The 19,956-nt window shown below is 38.6% G+C and overlaps 1 protein-coding gene across 21 annotated transcripts in view; it reads right to left on the reverse strand.

Moving 5' to 3' along the window:
- NRXN1 (neurexin 1) overlaps positions 1-19,956 on the reverse strand; it is a 999,171-nt gene that overhangs the window by 334,224 nt on the left and 644,991 nt on the right. The window lies entirely within an intron of this gene.

Raw genomic sequence — 19,956 nt, forward strand, 5'->3', positions numbered from 1 at the left:
CAACAGACTCATGGATAAAACAGACCTCATGATATGTCTGATTCTGGGAACGCACCCCTTTTTAGGGCTGAGGGCTTGAGGGTGCACCTAAATGAAATATAGCTTGCCATGTCATAAGTTCTGCATGATTTATTATGTGCTAATCAAGGGAAATATCCCCAAACCATTTGCCTTTGCAATATAGCATTTGGTAAGTTTTAGCACAATACTAGGCATGTAGCAAGAACTTAGTAAATACATATTTGTTCATGATAATTTGGCAAGAGATTCATCTTAAAAAGAAATTCAGTGCAGCTAAAATCTATCACATTTTTATAGTCCCTTTTTTTAATCCTCACCCAAAAACATGTTTTTATTGATTTTAGAGAGAGAGGAGGGGGGGGAGAGAGAGAGAGGGAGAGAGAGAGAAACATTGATATGAGAGAGAAACATCAATCAGCTAATCAGTTGATCGGTTGCCTCCTATAAGCTTTCTGACTGGGGATCAAACCCATAACCTAGGTATTAGCCCTGACAAGGAATAGAACCTGCAGACTTTTTGGTGAACGGGCTAGGACTATAATCCCTTTTGTAAATGTTTGATCCATCTGTCACTAGGATTTGGGTGGGTTTGCCAAGCAAGAATAACCTTGTCTGTTGCTTCTTCAAGAAAAAAAAAAAAATAGATTGAAACTCTGAAGCCTGTGTTTACACTTCTGAGCTATCCTTGGTCCCATGCATACAAAGTTCCTGGCTTTTAAAATGTGTTGGCTATAGTTGCATATACATTCAGGACTGAGATCTGTGAGTGGATTTTACATCTTAGTTGAGCAGGATTGAGGATTAATAAACTTAAATCCTAATCAGCTATATAATAGGACATAATTTAACATCTCTATGCCTTGGTTTCTTCACCTATAAAATGGAGAAAATGTTAGTATCTACCTCATAGAGTTATTGTGTGGCTAAAATAACATGTAAAATATTGAACACAGTAGCCGAAAGGTAGTAAGTGTTCAAATAAATTTTTCAGTTTTTATAATTATTATTGTTATGGAGTATAAATTTCCATGTAAGTCAGTTTAAAGCACAGATCTTCATCCTCATGAAAATAATATTGCTCTACCAAAGGTTGGCTCCCACAGATTATCACCTCCTGGGCTACAGTTCCTACTGATATGTTTTCATCGTGTTTTAAAGAGTTCTATACACAGAGCAGTGGGAATCACCTTTCATCCAGTGTAGTTTGGGGTAAAAGAGAGATTTACTATATAAACTGCTTTAGTATACTGCAGTTCCCATGTACACAACCTGTGCGTTAAGCAATAAGAAAGAATGGATGTAGAAACATGAAAGGTAGAAGACAGGAACATAATCTCTCCCTTTGTTTTATTTATAAATATCTATCAGATTTAATTGTAATAAGGACACATTTTTCTTATCCCTGTAAACTATGTATAACATGTCCTATGATGTATTTAGGAAAAGAAAATATTTTTAATTAGAAAAGAAAATATAAATCAAGTCAAATGATCAGATTAATTTACTGTCTTATAGGGTTGAGGCTCAACCTCTTCTGTCAACTTTTCTCAGGTAAATTGTAAGTTTTTTGCTTGCTAGTTGTTTGGTTATTTTGGGAGGGATGTTGCTTTGCTTCTCCTGTGACCGAGCTCCTTGCCACTCAAAGTGTGGTCCTGGGACAGGTGGCAGCAGGGGTATCTGGGAGTTTGGAGAAATGCAGAATCTCAGGCCCTGCTCTAACCCTCAAGGAGTCCAGGTGCACTTTGAAAACTGCGGGCCTATAAATCAGCCAATCTCATTGATGAGAGTTACCACCCCCCTTCATCCACAGTCTAGTTAACTCAAACTAGGAATCAAGTGGCTGATATTCTTCAACTGGTTCTGATATCTTGACCCAGGTGGTGAATGATCGATAAGGTGCTGTCCACTTTCCGTGCCATCTGAGTCACGGCTTATCAAGCCTCTTTCATGGCATATTCCTCACAATCAATTATAGTGATTTTCAAAACTGTCATATCTCCATAAGTACCATGAACACTCCTCAGGTGCAGAAAACCGCCTAGTGCCCTCAGCTTTACACGAACTCATTATTTAATAAGTATTTATTATTTAATCACAATGACGTATTAGATTTCAAGGTCAGCCCACAAGTATTTATTCACTGCTAAGTGTAGCGAAAATTCAGTTTTGATGTCTTTGGCTGCATCCTAAGGTCTCCAGAGCCAGAGGAAAGAGAAGAGTGTCTTGCTTCTGTTAGTACTGTGCTCTGACAAGGCAAGAGTTCAAGCGCACTAGGCTGTGCTGTGCATGGATTATTTTGACCAAGGTTGTTTATTGCTCCTTATATCTACTTCTTGGATAACAACTGGCTACATGAAATGGTTTGCCTTCCAATGGGGAGAAAAATTTCTAGGCCCTCTAAGTCCCAGCACATATTTATGGAAAACTAAAATTGCAACACTGTAAAGGGAGAAAAAATAACCAACTGCCACTCAATATATTTCATTCAGAATGAGGTTGTGGAAGAAGCAATGATTCTTTGTGCCCAAGGCTGCTCAATTTGGGCACTGCATGCTGTACTGTCTGAAATATTTTATTTCCATTTGGATTCCAGATTGCTAAAATAGAGTCCTCCTCAGGCAAATGTACAAGAATACAGCATATTTTGTTCTCAAATGACTCTCCTTAGAGAATTATCTATTAATTTGAGTAATTGTTATTACTTCAAAATTAAATCTGTAAAAAATGATCAATGTTCTAGAATTATTAGAGAACATATCTAAATTTAATCCATAAACTACATGTGGATGTCATAGCATTAAAATGTATATTTTATATGCATATATAAAGCATAATTATATATGCATAATTATACTATGTGTTTATATAATTCTTTAAATATATTTTATTGATTTTTTACAGAGAGGAAGGAAGAGGGATAGAGAGTTAGAAACGTCAATGAGAGAGAAACATCGATCAGCGGCCTCTTGCACACCCCCTACTGGGGATGTGCCTGCAACCAAGGTACATTCCCTTGACTGGAATCGAACCTAGGACCTTTCAGTCAGCAGGCTGACATTCTATCCATTGAGCCAAACTGATTAGGGCTGTTTGTATAATTGATATAAACTAATTCCAAGAGAGGAGAAACAAATTGCTATACAATAATAAAAGCAAACTACAGTAACACACAGAATATGTATGACCTCACAAATACAGAATTTCATGAAAGAGAATGCAAAAATCATAAGTACTGTATGATTCATTTATATAAACTGTAAATATATATCAAAAACTAAAATCTAGGAACAGGAGTGAAAGAGTGGCTACCTCTGGGAATGAGGAGTTCCAAAATTACTGGTCTGGGCCAGTGGTCGGCAAACTCATTAGTCAACAGAGCTAAATATCAACAGGACAACGATTGAAATTTCTTTTGAGAGCCACATTTTCTAAACTTAAACTTCTTCTAACACCACTTCTTCAAAACAGACTTGCCCAGGCTGTGGTATTTTGTGGAAGAGCCACAGTCAAGGGGCCAAAGAGCCACATGTGGCTCACGAGCCGCAGTTTGCCAACCACGGGTCTGGGATATAAGGGCAGGTCTAGGGAACTAGTTTGGCCCTCACATGTGGGGTTCACGCAAATGTTTATGGGGTGATGATTCTCTTAGCCACCACACATTTATGTTCAGTTCACTTTTCTGTATGTTTGGTTATAATTTTACATAATTAAAAAAGCCAAAAAGGACAAGATATTGTATATATAAAATGCTATAGCAACCAAAATCATTGTATGTATAAATAAACTGAAATGTACTGGTACATACATTTTAGTGACAAATACAACTCCCATGGGTTTGTTGACCATTAATATGTGGGTACACTTACACATAACAACTCGTTCTGTCTTGTGGAAGCCATCAACTCAAGAGGACCCTTGAGTTATGTTTATTTGTATCTCATGATGGCCTTCAAATGATATATAACCCCTGTTTTGTGTCTCAGATTACAACAAATAAAAATATATAAAAAGTGGAGGACAGTGAGGTTCTTTTGAGAAATTAAAACTTTTTTGTTATTATTTAAATTCCAGGACAAAAAGACTGCTTGGAGTATTTGGCTTGGCCTTTGCCTACATCTGTGGCTCTCTATTGCCAAAAAAACTCAAGAGCATCCTAAATATATAAACATACAGAAATGAAAATATTAGTAACAATAAATACCTAGACACTTGAAGGAAGGACACGGTACTGAGGGTAAAGTCATAATGGTTTAACAGTGAGAGGTAGGGCCATAATTGGGGAATGGGAGTGAGCAGAAGGGAAGAAAGAAAAAGAAAACTGAATATAGTTAGTCCTCACCCTAGCCTTAACTAATAGATACTAATATAATAATTTTAGTATTAATCACTACATAAATTCATTATTATCTGAGTTTGACCCAATTCATTAATTGTAATTTTATTTGCTTGGCAATTTTTCTCCTAGGCAAGACTCCTAATAAATTTATCCTCTGACAGCCAAATTCTGAGATTTCTCACTGATCCCTAGCTCACAGAAGGAACATGGATATTCAAAGATGCAGGACCTTGGTTTTTTTACCTTGAATTTAAACAAAGTTATTCATGGTTGGAGGGCAGTCCTAGAATAGTGGGAGAAACAAAAGGAAAAGAAGATGGTGCAGGTACAGGTCACCTGGGCCAGATAGTAGTAGGTCTAGGAGATGGCTGGTCTTTGTTTTTATCTGGGGAAATTCAGCACTTTCTATACATGGTCACAGAACCATGCTCTGCATTCTCAATCTAACTATTCTTGACAGTGCTTTTACATTTTTAATGCACTTGGTATTTTCCCTTCTGACAGTTCAGGTTATTCCATTGAGTATATAATCAAAATTCCCACTGCTGGGTCCCACCCTACAAACATGCCAGAACTCTATTTTAGGGGTAGGAGATCTCTTCTGAGTGTTTTCAGAATATAATGCAGAACACTGTCCTTCTGAATCTTTTCTTCCTTTCCTCCTGTCACTAGAAAATGACTGTATCAGATTTACCCCAGTGTGAGCCAAATAAATCTACTGAAATTTCAGCTAACTTGTTCATCATCAACTAAAAACCAATAGACAAATTTAAAAATGACAAAAATAAACCATCCTTCATCTTCTGGTTAAAGAATTTTAGGTTTTGACCGGAAGCAGTGATTATCAAACTTTAGTGTGTAAACACTGCAGAGGCAATTTGTTAGACCATGCCAGGAGACTGAACTTCTTAGGGCTCTCTTCACTGCCTGCAATGCACTGGATGTTTGTGTCCCCCCCAAATTCATATGTTGAAATACTAACCTCTAAAGTGATAGTATTAGGGAGTGGGGCATTTGGAGATTAATTAGATCATGAGGGTAGAGTCCTCATAAATGAGATTAGTGCCCTTATATAAGGACCACAGAGAGCTCTCTCTTGCCCCCTTTCTAGTATGTGAGGACACAATGAGAAGTCAGCAGTCTGCAATCTGGGATGGGGTTCTCACTAGACACCACATTTGCTGGTGCCTTGATCTTGGACTTCTCAGTCTCCAAAACTGTGAAAAATAAGTATTTGTTAAGTCACCCATTCTATATGCTATTTTTTATAGAAGCCTGAACTAAAGTACTACATTAGGCAGAGAATTTTGAAATGTTTACAGTTGAGGACACTAGTCATCTATATTAAGAGTTAAATAAAAGTATAAGGTGGCATTATATAAGGGTAAATGAATGTTGCAAGAGTATGGTCAGAAGAAATATTTCTATTGGATGATATGAATAGGAACTCTCTTTCTGACAAAGTGAGCTATGAAAATGTAGTATAAATTCTAATATCAAAAATTATTGTATCAAGGTCTATTAGTCAAGGCCAGGATGGTGAATAACTATAGTTTATTGTTTTTTATTGACATTCATTCTGTTCATTCCCACTTCTCCAGTTCCCACCCTAACCACTCACAATGGTACTATTTTGGCTTGATTCCTCAGTGCCACTAATACTCCTGGGATGAGTGTGTTTTTAAATCTTTAGGATACCCACGAGAAATCACAGGAACAGGAGGAAGGCCAGGTCAAATATCCCTATGAGCAGTCTTCCTGCTCTGGCAGCCGCCTGAGATCCTTTGCTTGATATTCTGCTCTGTGGGTGCCAGCGAACTTTGGTTCCTTCGGTGATGAGTTTGATGTGAATAGAGGAAATCTAGACAGTCATCAAAATGCACGCAGAATTGTATACACTTAAGCAGAGAGAAAGCTTACAGGAATGTATGCCACTATTTAGTTGAGGACATGAGCAGCATCTCAGTTCAAGAGTAGCCAAATCAATTAAACAAAAGTATAAATGCTTGGCACCAGATCCTCCTTTTTGTGGAAGACATCAGAAGGGCAAGGATATTTAATGTCTTCAGATAAGAGATAGGATGAAGAAAAAGTAGCTGAGGATATTGAAATGTCTCACACCTTCATGATTCTTGCCTGTTCACCTGCCATGTGGCAGACAGAATCAGAGCACAGAGACTTTGCCTGGGCAGCTGACACGTGGAGCTTTGTTCTAAATGTTATACATTAACATATAAGCATGGGGCACAGGGAATCTGCTAAGCTGATAGTCCATAATGTAGTTTAATCAATACAACTACGGACCAAATCCTTTACACACAGTTGTTTGCATGTGTATGCTTGAGTAGTTGGGGACCTGGAGAGAAAAATATATTTTTCACACTAAAAATGAAGGTTTCAGAATTGGTAGCTTCTGCTTACAGGAGAGTCTTTATCTGGAGACCTCGGTCTTTGATGATAGAAGCTAGTCTTCCTCTTGCTTGAATACTAAGGAATGCTAAGAAATGCTAGTTTCTGCAGACACCTTTCCTGCTTCAAAAAAATAAGCTGCACTTTCATCTAGTTCCCACATGGGCTCTGGGCAATTTTGTTTGGAGGGGAAAAAAACTGTCTGACAATGTTCTAGAAAGTACTTCATCTTTTCTCTTCCTTTCCTGCTCAGCTCCAATCATAAGCAATGCACCACAACCACAATGGCCAGTTTCCTTGTTCTATACGAATCAAGTTCCTTTTTCACATCTTCCATCCCTCATAAGGCCAGAAGAGTTCTAACCCCTCGGTCAGAGAAATAAATGTGTTCCATAGTTACACATGAATTAAAATCAATGATGTTTTGAATCTTACTACTTTTTGAAAATGCCTTTGTGTTGGTTTAGTAGTGTTGAAATATAAATGAAAACCCTGGGTAGCTTCTCTGTATATATTAGGGAGAATAAAAAGTTCTGAGGACTGTAATTCTCCACATGGATAATTAAGACTAACATCAAGTCACCCTAGCTGGTTTGGCTCAGTGGATAGAGTCGGCCTGCAGACTGAAGGGTCTTGGGTTCGATTCTGATCAAGGGCATATGCCTGGGTTTCTGGCTCAATCCCCAATAGGGGGCATGCAGGAGGCAGCCGATCAGTGATTCTCTTTCATCATTGATGTTTCAATCTCTCCCTCTCTCTTCCTCTCGGAAATATATATTTCCCCAAGAATGTTAGAAAATGAATCAGCATTTCCACTGCTCACGTGGGTCCCAACCTGAGATATGGGAGGCTGGAAGCAGTTCCTAAATCCCTCTGAGCCTCATTTTCCCCCCTCCCCCCACATTTAAAATAAGGATGCTGAACTAGATGATCTCAAAGTTCTCTCCAACCTAAAATGCCATGATTACATATACCTTTAAAAACCATTTTTAAATTCAGATGATAAAGTAATATATGCTTGGAAAAAATATAAATAAGAATATGTACATACATTACTGATCATTTCAGCACTCACATATAACCATTTGGTGTACATTTTTCTAGGTAATGCTCTGAGTCTTTAAACACACTCATACACAACCACAAAGCCATCACAACCACAGTAAAACACAGGGGGATCTCCTTCCTGCTTTACCTCCAAGGACCACTCGAGCTCCTTTCCTGCTTTAGCACGTAAGGGTGTAACAACCGAGGTTCTGGCAACTAAAACTGCACAGGCAGCAGCTCCATTTTTCTCAGAACCAAGTGAAAACGAACAGGCAATTAAAAGTTACTGAACTGCAAGGTAAAATTACTTCCCTGCTCTGCTGCCACTGACTAAAGAGGGGAGACAATGAAAATCATATTTAGAATTAAGATAGAGCTACGGAACATAGCCGTCTGCTCCACTGAAATGGAGTCTATAAACATTACACATAATCAGCAGCACTTCAATCATGCTCTTTGCTCACAGTTAGATGGAAGATTACACAAAACAAATGTGCAATGTTCAAATCTGTGGCATTGCTGGTTAACAGAAGGCATTTCCCTCCCAGCCCACACGGCAATCCAACTTCTCTCCTGTACAGCCAGTGCCCCGCTTACAAACGGGCTCTACGCCAAGTCCATCTACCAGCCAGTTGTACCAAGCTCTGTGTCAATTCCCATAGAATTAATATTCAAAATGGTGTTTAGGTTCCTAGGCTAGTCCACCAAGGCCAGTTTATTAAAACAAAGTGTTTTCAACGGACAACATGAAGAGCTCTATGAAAAAAAAAAGAAAGAGTACTATGGCAACAAATCACCATAGCAATGATTCTTTAAAGCAGGGGTAGGGAACCTTTTTTCTGCCAAGGGCCATTTGCATATTTATATCATCATTCATGGGCCATACAAATTATCAACCTAAAAATTATGTTGCTATGAAAAAAAAAATCTCCTAGATTTATTAAATTTTGAGTCCCGCCTGCAGTTGCCTTGGAAGGGCCAGACCAGATGATATGGCATGTGGGCCAGACCTTCCCCATCCCCGCTAAAACTTGTATTCAGAGTTCAATCTTGGAAGTACATGAGGAGATCTCCTTTTCTAAAAATTACATGGTAGCTCACATCCTTAGAGACAAATGGGTAGTATAAGAAGAGCAAGTTTTCAGAAATTCAGTCAGGAGAACCAGGTGCCAGAGATCTAGGAAAAGAATTAACATTGCAATGGAAAGCAGAAATAGCATGAGGTGAAACAAATCTTTCAGAATAAGGTTAAAATAAAGATATCTTCAAAGAAGTTTACAAAATGAGAGAAGTCATGACCAAAAGACCCTCAACTAAAGAAACTTTTAAGGAGTGTACATCTGAAAAATAAAACAATCCCAGAAAGAAAAAAAAAAGGTACAAAATGGACATAGGAAAGGAAAGAAAATGGTAACACCTTAACCCTAACCCTATACCCCAAGGGGAGAGTGGGAATGTAAACAATTTCACTAGGAAAGTTAGTGTGCACGCTCTATTATCCATTATATATATTCCAACAATCCCACTCTCATGTCTGTGCTCTAGAGAATTTATTACCCAGAGTCACATATGAGAAGGTTCAAGAAGCACTGTTTGTAAGAGCAAACACTCATAACCACCCAAACATCCACAAGTGCTAGAGTGGGTAACAATATTATGGTTTATTCACTCAAAAGAATGATGTACAGTGGAAAGAATAAATCAATTAGATGCTACTGGATGTAGCTGTCTCTGGGGAAAAGAGAAGCATAGACAGTGCTTCAGACATTGGTGGTGACTTGTTTCTTAAGTCATGTGCTGGGCACACAGATTTTCATCATTACACTTCAGTCTATAATGTGCATTATGTAATTTTTTAATGTAAAATATTTCCAAAATAGAAAAAGACACTTTATATTATCAGAAGACGTTTAAATCAGAAGATCAGCTTTTATTTTAAACTGCAAATCTTTCAAATTTGGGGTTTTTATTTTTAAAAATCACATTTTAAAAACCCACATCAAAAATGTCAGTGAAACTGGGGCTCTCCTCTGAGGCAGCAGTTTCAAAGTGCCAGTGGAGTAATAACGACGGGAGTGATACCCATGGAGAGTTGAAAATGTCTGTTTGTTTAATTATTTTAGTTTGTGGTTCAGTTTTATGGCATTTCCTCATCATGAATTATATATTGCAGATGCATTATGCAAGATGAAAACAAATAGCATGCGGCATAAAGTCGCAGTGGCTCATACCACAGGCATTTTTTAGTGTCCAATATTGTTCAGTGACTGCACCTAGACAGATGTACTCATCTCAAAGTCTTCCATCTCCAAAATGTCTGAATCCTGTTCCCATAGCAAGGGAAGTCCCTGGACTGACTCAACCAGCAGCAAAAGCATTGGTTTTGCTCCCAAAAGGAATGGCCTCCTCTCTGTCATTTACCCTTTTCTTCACTCCAAATACTTTCAGCCGCCTTACTCAACTAATTTATAAGAAAACTAGAGGCCCGGTGCATGGATTCGTGCACCGGTGGGGTCCCTCAACTCAGCCTGCGCCCTCTGGCAATCTGGGACCCTTCAGGGGATGTCGGACTACCAGTTTCCGCACGATCCCTGCAGTCCAAAACCAGCAGACTGACATCCCCCAAGGGATGTAGTAGTGCTCGAAGCGGCAGGCAGCTAGGGAAGAGCCTGAGCCCTGGCCAGGCACTGCACCACTCCCACTAAACCTGGCCCTGCTGCGCCTGCCGCCGCCACTTGGTAGCACTACCAAGGAGGCAGGAGAGGCTCGTGCCACCACAGCTGCACTCGCCAGCCATGAGCCTGGCATCTGGCGCCTGTTGATCAGCTGAGCGGTGCTCTGGCTGTGGGAATGCACTGACCACCAGGGGGTAGTTCATGCGTTGAGCATCTTCCCCCTGGTGGTCAGTGCGTGTCAAATGGTCTACCGGTCGTTTAGGGTTTTATATATAGAGAGAGAGATAACTCAAACACTAATACTAATTCACAAAATGAATTGTGTAATTCAACCCATTTCGTCACTCATCCACACTTATGGAAACCAAACCTGCATGAGACTGTCACGGCTGAGTGGGGAGAAGCGGGTGATGCCTCAGAAGTGCAGGGGGCGACCCCAAGCCTGGAAGCTTGGATGCAGGCAGAGAAGCTGCCTTCGGCTACAGCCTATTGAAACCCCTAGGGACAACCTCTCCTCATACTCACTGCCTCTGTCCCCTCAGCACTAACTTCACCACCACTTACCTCTCCATCCTCGTCTCCTTCAGTTCTAACAAAAGTTATAGTCCTTCCTTTCAGTAATACAATATGGTCACTTTGGCAAGATATAGCCCTCTTCTACCCAGAGGACAAAAGGAGGTATTTGGATGGTAAAGAGAATTATAAAAACCTACAGCTTTCTAACCAATTCCACCACATCCCCACTCTCATCCCTCCTCAGTAAGCTTTTCCGGTATTCAGGACCATTCCAAACTGATGGATGGCTTAAACCATCACAAGCAAGATGTTTCCACAGCATTTTAAAATCACCACTTCAAGTGACTAAACAATTATCATCAGGAAGGGCTTGAATTATGACATGTGGAACATGTTACTCTTATTTAGCCAGATGAAAAAAAAAAAAAAAAAGTCAGATCAGTGTTTCAATAAGTATCCACTAAGTGATATACCTGAGTCTTATATCTAGTATGTGATTCCCATTAGGCTAGCCTGGAGGTAGGGATGGGTTTGTTTCGTAAAGGGATAGAAAAGAAACACGGCACCTTACAATAAGGATGTTATAATTGAGGAGGTCTGCCCTCAGAGAGAATTAGATGAAATATGGAAAGCAATGTAATAAAGTGCCAAATGATTCAGCAATGATGAGTGACACAGAAGTTCAAATGAGAGACAAGTCAGCGTCATCCGTACTAAGGGAAGGGTTCTAAGAGGAAGTAAGAACAGAGCAAAGATTGGGAGGATGGATGAATAAACAGGAGCAGAAGAGTCAGAGAGCTGAAGGAGGGCATTGCTGGCTGTAGAGATAGAATATGGAATTAAACTCAAGCATGGAAGACAAGCAGGAGCTATAACCATGAGATGTGAAGGAGTTTAATGCCTGATCCCAGTAGCTGCTCTGATGAGGATATACAGAGAGGGGCCACAGATACCCAGATGTCTGGCTGTTTTAGTCATTGAACTAATGGAATGTGCATCCGATGCCATCTGATTCAGGCAGCAAGGGTTTGTACTCTCCTTTCCTCTGGTAATTTGCTGGCAGCACACACCTTCTGTCATGCCAAATTACTGCAGCCCTGGAGTTGTGTAGGAAAATCTGGGGTGGCAAATTAAGTCTGTGCCATCCTACAAGGATTTAGGCATCCAGGATTGATTATTAACAACTAGAAAGCTGGGGAAGCAAGGAGAAAATGATCACCTTCTAAGGCCAAAGTCCCAAAGCCAGAAACCATGTAAACATTAACATTAGGCAGTCTCATTGAAACAAAAGCACCGCTTGGCCTCCAGCCATGGGCGATTCAGACAGGCAGTAGTGTATGTAGAAAAACCATAATATAATAGAAAATACGTAGCTGAGACACATGTCTCCACACCAAAGAAACACACGACATAACCAGTAACACCCAAAATGGCACTGTCACCAGTATGACACATACTGGCTTCCTGTCTATATGCCTACATCTAAGGAACTATGGAACTAGCAGAGATTACCTTATTGATTTCAATATGTCCTATTAAAACAAAGAGTGAACTGAGATTTCTTCACTGAAATAAATACACTGAAGTTCATATCTAAGACCGTGGTCGGCAAACTGCGGCTCGCGAGCCACATGAGGCTCTTTGGCCCCTTGAGTGTGGCTCTTCCACAAAATGCCAAGGCCTGGGCGAGTCTATTTTGAAGAAGTGGCGTTAGAAGAAGTTTAAGTTTAAAAAATTTGGCTCTCAAAAGAAATTTCAATCGTTGTACTGTTGATATTTGGCTCTGTTGACTAATGAGTTTGCCGACCACTGATCTAAAACATAGGAAGATTTTCCTTTACCATCCTATGGACCAGTGACATCATTTATACCTTTGAACTTTAGTTTAAATAGTGCATAGATTTATAAATGTGGGGTGAAAAAAGGAACACATAATGTTACAAAAAGGAAATTCTTTTTTCTTTTAAGTGATAGTACTTTCTAATGAGTGGGAGGAATTGAATATTGACCACTTCTTTAAAGGTAATGAATGGGATTTGGTGCTTCTTGTCTTTGTTTTACATTGGGAAAAATCACAGAAATTAGCAGTAATTAACCTCACTCTTTTCTGCCTTCAACTTCACAATTATGACAATATAATAATATTCTACTCCCTAGTAAAATAATACATAATAATAAAATAATAAATAACCATAAATAGCGAGTATCATGTTATATTAAACAACAGTGTTGAGGAAGGCCTATGGCGAGGCGGGGACTGAGTGGAGGGGGGCAAAGGGGAGGAGAATGGAGGACATCTGTAATAATAATATATTACATGATTTTAAAACATTATCTCATTTAAACTTTACATTTACTGTAATGTATAAGTATTATCATCTTCATTTCACAGATGAGAATTAGCCAAGTTACAAATGAAGCTTAGCTTAGTCAAGTGGCCCACCCATGGCCACAAAGCTAAGACAAAGATAAAGTCCAAAAAGAGCCAGGACTAAGTTGTGTATTAAATGATATGCTATATTTATGGCTCTACATACTGACTGATTAATCACTTTGTGCACTTCAAGGCAGAACTGGGTTTAATCTAGAGGCTGAGCACTGACTGCTTAGCCAGGAGGGTTTCAAGGCCACTTCCCCTTTATCACCTCAGCTCTGTAACAGAAGAACGGCTTCAAACACAATGATTTAAAAGAAAAAAAGTACTCCAAATACTGCTTAATTGGTTGTTGTCTGTGGCAGGGTACAAACAGGAGAGTTGGATTTAATAACTTGGCCCATCAAGAACCAATCTGTTCACTTATATATTAAGTTTTTACGGTGAAGTGTTTTTAATATACTTGATAACGAGAAGATGCTTTCTTCAGTGTGAACACACATTCTAAATAAGGAATCGACAACAGTGATTTCTTACACAAGAAGTTTTTCAGATGATAATTCTTTCAGAATTATGTTACCCTGTAACTATGAAAAACTCTCTAATCTATCACTAGATTTGACAACTAATAAGGATGAGTGGAGGCAGGATATGAATTTAAATATAGATTCATTCCTTGCCGTCACCAAAGATTTACGTCTAAAGTCAATGCTATTTATTTTATCCCACTGGTTATACTTCAAGTCATTCATCCCAAATTTATACAAAATAGTAAATCTTGAAAATTTAAATTCTAAAGCTACGATTTAAAAAACTGTAACAGCCACTATCAGACCTGAAGACAGTGCCTTTCTTGATCCCAGTGTTTTATCTGTATGCCATTCTGTATCGTCAGCCCGGTAACACTACATGATGATTTCTCCCATGATACAAAGTAATTTTAGCATTATTTTCATTAATAACTATCACTTTGAATAAAAGAATGTATTTAGTTGTGTGATAGGCTATGTTAAAATTTAGTAAAATGCAAGCATAAAAACCTATTAAACAGTGTTCTTCCAAGATTCAGCTCACAGGCAACATCCTCCATAAAGCTTTATCAGAAACCTTCTTCCGGCCCTGGCGGGTTTGGCTCAGTGGATAGAGGGTCAGCCTGTGGACTGAAGAGTCCCAGGTTCAATTCCGGTCAAGGGCATATACCTTGGTTGCGGGCACATCCCCAGTAGGAGGTGTGCAGAAGGCAGCTGATTGATGTTTCTCTCTCATTGATGTTTCTAACTCTATCCCTCTCTGAAAAAAATCAATAAAATATATATTTTTTTACACACACACAAAAAAAGAAAGAAACCTTCTTCCGCCCTATTAACAAATGCCTTTGGGGCCATGGTAGCTTCTACAGTTATCCAATCCCTACCATTATTCAAGTAACACATTATAACAGTAGTTCTCAAACTTGATCATCAGCAGAATATCCTGGAGTGCTGGTTAAACTACAGCTTGCAGGGCCTTACCCTTAGAGTTCCTGATTTATTAGGCTTGGGTGGGACACAAGAATTTGCATCTACCAAGTCCAGGGTGATGCTGATGATGCTGGGACATAGGGACCACAATTTAAAAACCACTGCTTTTATAGTGTTTCAGTTTCAAAGTCTGCCTCCCACTATGGGACTAGAACCACTGAAGAATAGATATGGTGCCTAGCACATACTGGGTACTCGGTACGATATTTCTGAATAAAAAGTTGCAGAGAGGCCCCTGCAACGTTTGAGAGAGAACCAAATGGAAGACAGGAAGGCTGAACACTGTGGGTTGTGGGTAATGAATGGTTGCAGCACCTATGGAAACTTTCTTCACAGCCTTGAGATTTTATTCACATCACTGGAAAGTCCATATCCTGACTTTATAAATGGTTTGGTGACTAGCACCATCATTTAAAGAAAAAATCAGTGTTTAAAATCAATACTTCTCCTAGCTCCCTCTAAGTCCTATTCCAGAGTATGCCTGTATTTATTTGTTTATTAAGCAAATATTTGGTCAACATTACTATAAGTAAACCAATGAATAGGAAAATATGGAAAATACCAAGTTGAAAAAATAAAATCCTTCATTTTAATTAAAAGTGATCCAACAAGTAGTATCATGCAATTACAGCTGAGTACCAACTGCCTAAAACAAAAGAGATGTTCTAGAAAGTCAAAGTAGTTCAGCGTGGATTAAGAGGTGGGTATCAGATGGGGAGTTGTAAAAAGCTGGTGAACTATGGGGCCAAGAAAGGGAAGGTTTTGAATGTAAGACTTGGGAATTTGAACTATTTTAACTTGCTGTGGTAGGAGTGAGAAGAAAGCAATACTTTAGTTAGACTAAACTTCAAGCAGGGTGTAGGCTTGAGTAGACTAGAGGCAGGAGGACTACTATTGAGAAAGCCATTGAAATGGTCTTTATACAAGGTATCAGGACAGACCTAACCAGGTGCGCCAGGCAGCAATAAGACTGAATGCGGAGCCAAAGAGGAGAAAGTAATGTAATTCGAAGTCTTTGAGATTCAGTGACACACACATAACACAAACAAGCAGCAGCAGCAACAACAACAACAACAACAACAACAACACACACACACATACACAATCAATGGGTATGCCATTTAAGAGCCTGAGAAGCCAAGAAGACAGACTCAAGTTACCTGAAGCTAATGAATCTTAAGCTTTAGGGTCACTCACCTATAGATTCTTCTCTCTCTGGGTGAGAGAAACCTTAGCAATTGTTCACCTAGCCACATATTTTTGATAAATTTGTAAAAGTTGCTTCCATCTCTATTGTTTAAGCTTTTATCTCAGCTCCAACTTTACCCTGGTTATACACCAAGTGGCACTGAAGCTGCTGTGGGTTGTTTTTACTTAACATTTAACATTCTTTTCCTTAGCTGGCACTTCTTGAATTGTATCAGCTTTAGGGCCCCCCAAAATATCAACTTGACCCTGTAGGAAACGTTTATAGTTGTGGGAAGTGTATGCTCATTATTTATTCTTGGATTTTGATGTGCAACCCAGAAATTTAGGTAGAAAAAAAGTCCAATATGGGCTTAAAAATACAACAGACAAGTTGGGACTGAGAAAATAATGAGGATGGTTGACAAAAATCACCAAAAAGAAGGTAGACAGAGGAGAGAGGACCTAAAATAGAATTTCTGCACGCTGATGGCAGAGAACACGAAAGAGGGAGATAATGGAACAATCAGCACAGAGCAGAAACAGTGTAGTTCAGTGAAACTGATGCCAAGGGAAGATGAAGCATAGCAAGGCAGGGATGTAGACTGGGCCCAGTGCTGGAAAGACCAGAAAGGGGGTGCTGATATGAATCCATTGAATCTGCAGCTTTTACATAGATTGGTGGTCACTGGAGGGAAGATGTGAATAGACAGGGAAGATGTTTACAATGTTCTTAACCAGGTTCCATGGGGGAGATAAAGAGCAGTTTTTCTAAACTCATTAAAGAGGAGCGGGGTTTAAATTTGCTGGCGCCCTAGTAATAAGCAATTTATATATCAGTTCAAATAACATAGGAAGGTAAATTGATGTGACTCCCATTTCACAGATGAGGAAACTTGTCCAAAGTCATAGCACCAAGCAGAACTGGAATTCAATGTCTCGGTTTGCCTAACTCCAAGTCCATTGACTTATTCTTACAGCACATCTTAATAGCAATGTATCTATGTGTCCACACTACATAAACAGCATTATTCAAATATTTATCTGTAATTCTGAATCGAAGAAGCTTGATTATAATTTTAGGAATATTTTTGAGTTTCCACTTTAACTCAGAGATAAATACCACATACGACTTAACATTAGAAAATGTACACTATTGCTACACTAATATTTTATGTAGTTTTATGCTTTATTTTAATATTAATCTGATAAAATTTCAGAATATGTTAAAAAAAAACTATGATTTCAATATATTACTTTTCCTTCTTTATGGTTTTATAATCTGTTGATTCCAATAAATAAAAATGATTAGCAATTCAAAGAAAATAAAAACCTGGAAGAGAGATTTAGCTAAGAAAGCTTCTAAGTATAATTTGTTTGAATATATATATTTTTAAAAAGTGCTAGCAAAAGCATTTTGCTCTTTTTATTTCATTCTTATGTTTATCAGTTTTCATTAAAACAATGAAGCTATATTGTCCATTTTTACTTTTCATTTTAAATATTTTCAAAATATTTTTGTTCACAGTCCAAAAATAATATTTAGCATGTTAACTAATATATTGTGAATATTGTTCTGAAAGATGTATTGAATAAATATCAGCAATTATTAACAAGCAATTTCAACTAAAGCCATAAAACAATTTTAGCATTCATTACCTTAAATAATATTTTTTTCTGTTTAAAACTTGCTTTCCTTCAGATGTTTACTGTGATTATTATATTGCACTTGCTGTATCTAAAAAGTGAGAGACTTAGCACATATAAAATTAGACAGTACTTTTTATAAATATTTTAACTTCTTAAAATAACCACTTGCTATTACATGAAATTGCAGGCTAGCAGCTGCTGGCTCAGGCACCTAATGGAAGAGAAAAGAGAAGACTACCCCAAAGGAGGCCAGGTGGTTCTGAAACACTGAAGTTTTATACTGAACTTTATCTTCAAATATTATTTAGTATTACAGTTGTTTCTGTGTTCATTAACTTTTTAGTGTGTTTTCCCTTCAGTTATATAGAACTGAAGCTACCTTAACAAAAGCATATATTCTACAATTCTTAGGATTCTTTTTCCTTGTAAAAAATTATGCTGCTTTTCATTCTGTTGGATCATTCGGGATATCCACAACCCAATTTTGAACACACCTAACAACTTGGCTCACATTAAATAGATTGACAATACTAACTCTAAATGAGGATGTGGAGCAACTAGGGAACATTCATATAATGTTGGTGGGACTGTAAAATCATCCAAACACCTTGGGAAATTGTGGCACAGTGTCTAACATAGTTAAACAAATGCTTATTCTATGTCCCAGCCTTCCTAGTTCCAGGATGCACCCAACAGAAAGAAGTGACTATGTCCCAACTCATTTAAGAATGCTCATACTCATAGGATTCCCAAACTGGAAATAACCATAATGTCCACACATGTGAGAGTCAACAATAACATTAAAAAAACACACACACACACACACACACACACACACAACTGTAGTGTATCCATACAATGTAATAGTACTCAGAAATAAAAGAGAACAAATGATACATATGACAAAATGGGTAAATTTCAAAAATATTATGCTGAGACAAAGAATCTGACAAAAGAGATTCTTCTTTCTGATTCTATTTACCAGTATATGAAATTCAGGACAGGCAAAATCATTTATGATGATGGAAGTCAGAACAGAAATTAAGGTGAGTGGGTAAGCTTTCCACTGAGAGCCACTTCCTACAATGACAGAAATATTGTCTTCTGGGTGATAATTACATGGGAGTATAAATAAGTAAAAATTATTCCATCAAGATGTGCTCTTAAAATTTGTACATTTCACTGTATTTAAATTATACTTCAATTTTTCAAAAAGGAAAATCTATAACAAGAAAAAAAAAGTCCTTCAGTCTTCTTAATCTATTAGAGCAGTGTTAGTATGTGTGTGTTCTTATATTTCTTTTAGGGTCCCTGCTTGTTAAAGTAGGGCAGTCAACAAGATTCTTAAAACCGAGAGCATCTTGAAGGGAAGGCCATCTTATAGCACATGTAAACAGTTCAGTACCATGGCTAGCAACAGAGGAGAGGAAGAACTTCCCTTTTAGTTCCCTCACTTTCTCTAGATTGGATTGTCTTTAAGAACTAAGGACCCTCTAATCATTTTCTACTAATTCTGTTAACCCCATTTCACTCCTAAACTCCAAGACCTCGCTATGCTATTAATAGCTTAGATAAACCTTCTAAGACACCCTGTCTCTTGTCATATTTATCACAGTTATCTGAGAAAATGCTGGCTCAATGTCTTCTGCCTGTGGAAATATACAACCTGCCTCAAAATGAAGAATCATCTCCAAGGGTGAAAAGAAGACTAAAAGGGGAATTAACAATAAATAAAAATGCCAACAGATTTGACTACAGAAAAATATTAAATTACATTAATAGCACTAAAAAGCAAGTAATTAACTGAGAAAAATGTTAGCCACATCTGTAATAATAAAAGGATAGTATGCTAATTAGACCGGACGTCTTCCAGATGTCCTTCCTGACGAAGCCAGGACCAGAGGGAAGCCAGCCTGGGTCCTGGGTGCCTGCGGGCAGCCCAAGGGAAGCCAGCCCGGGTCCTGGGTGCCTGCGGGCAGCCCAAGGGAAGCCAGCCCGGGTCCTGGGTGCCTGCGGGCGGCCAGAAGGAAACAGCCTGGGTCCCCAGTGCCTGTGGCGGCTGGAGGAAAGCAGCCTGGGTCCTGGGTGCCTGCCAGTGGCTGGAGGAGGGAAGCCCGGGTCTCGGGTGCCAGAGGGAAGCTGGTGCCAGCTGCCAGGGGAAGGAAGGAATACTCTTGCACAAATTTCCGTGCATTGGGCCTCTAGTATACAATAAATACAGTA

Source organism: Eptesicus fuscus, chromosome 16 (genome assembly GCF_027574615.1).
Source record: "Eptesicus fuscus isolate TK198812 chromosome 16, DD_ASM_mEF_20220401, whole genome shotgun sequence".
Classification (NCBI taxonomy): Eukaryota; Metazoa; Chordata; class Mammalia; order Chiroptera; family Vespertilionidae; genus Eptesicus; species Eptesicus fuscus.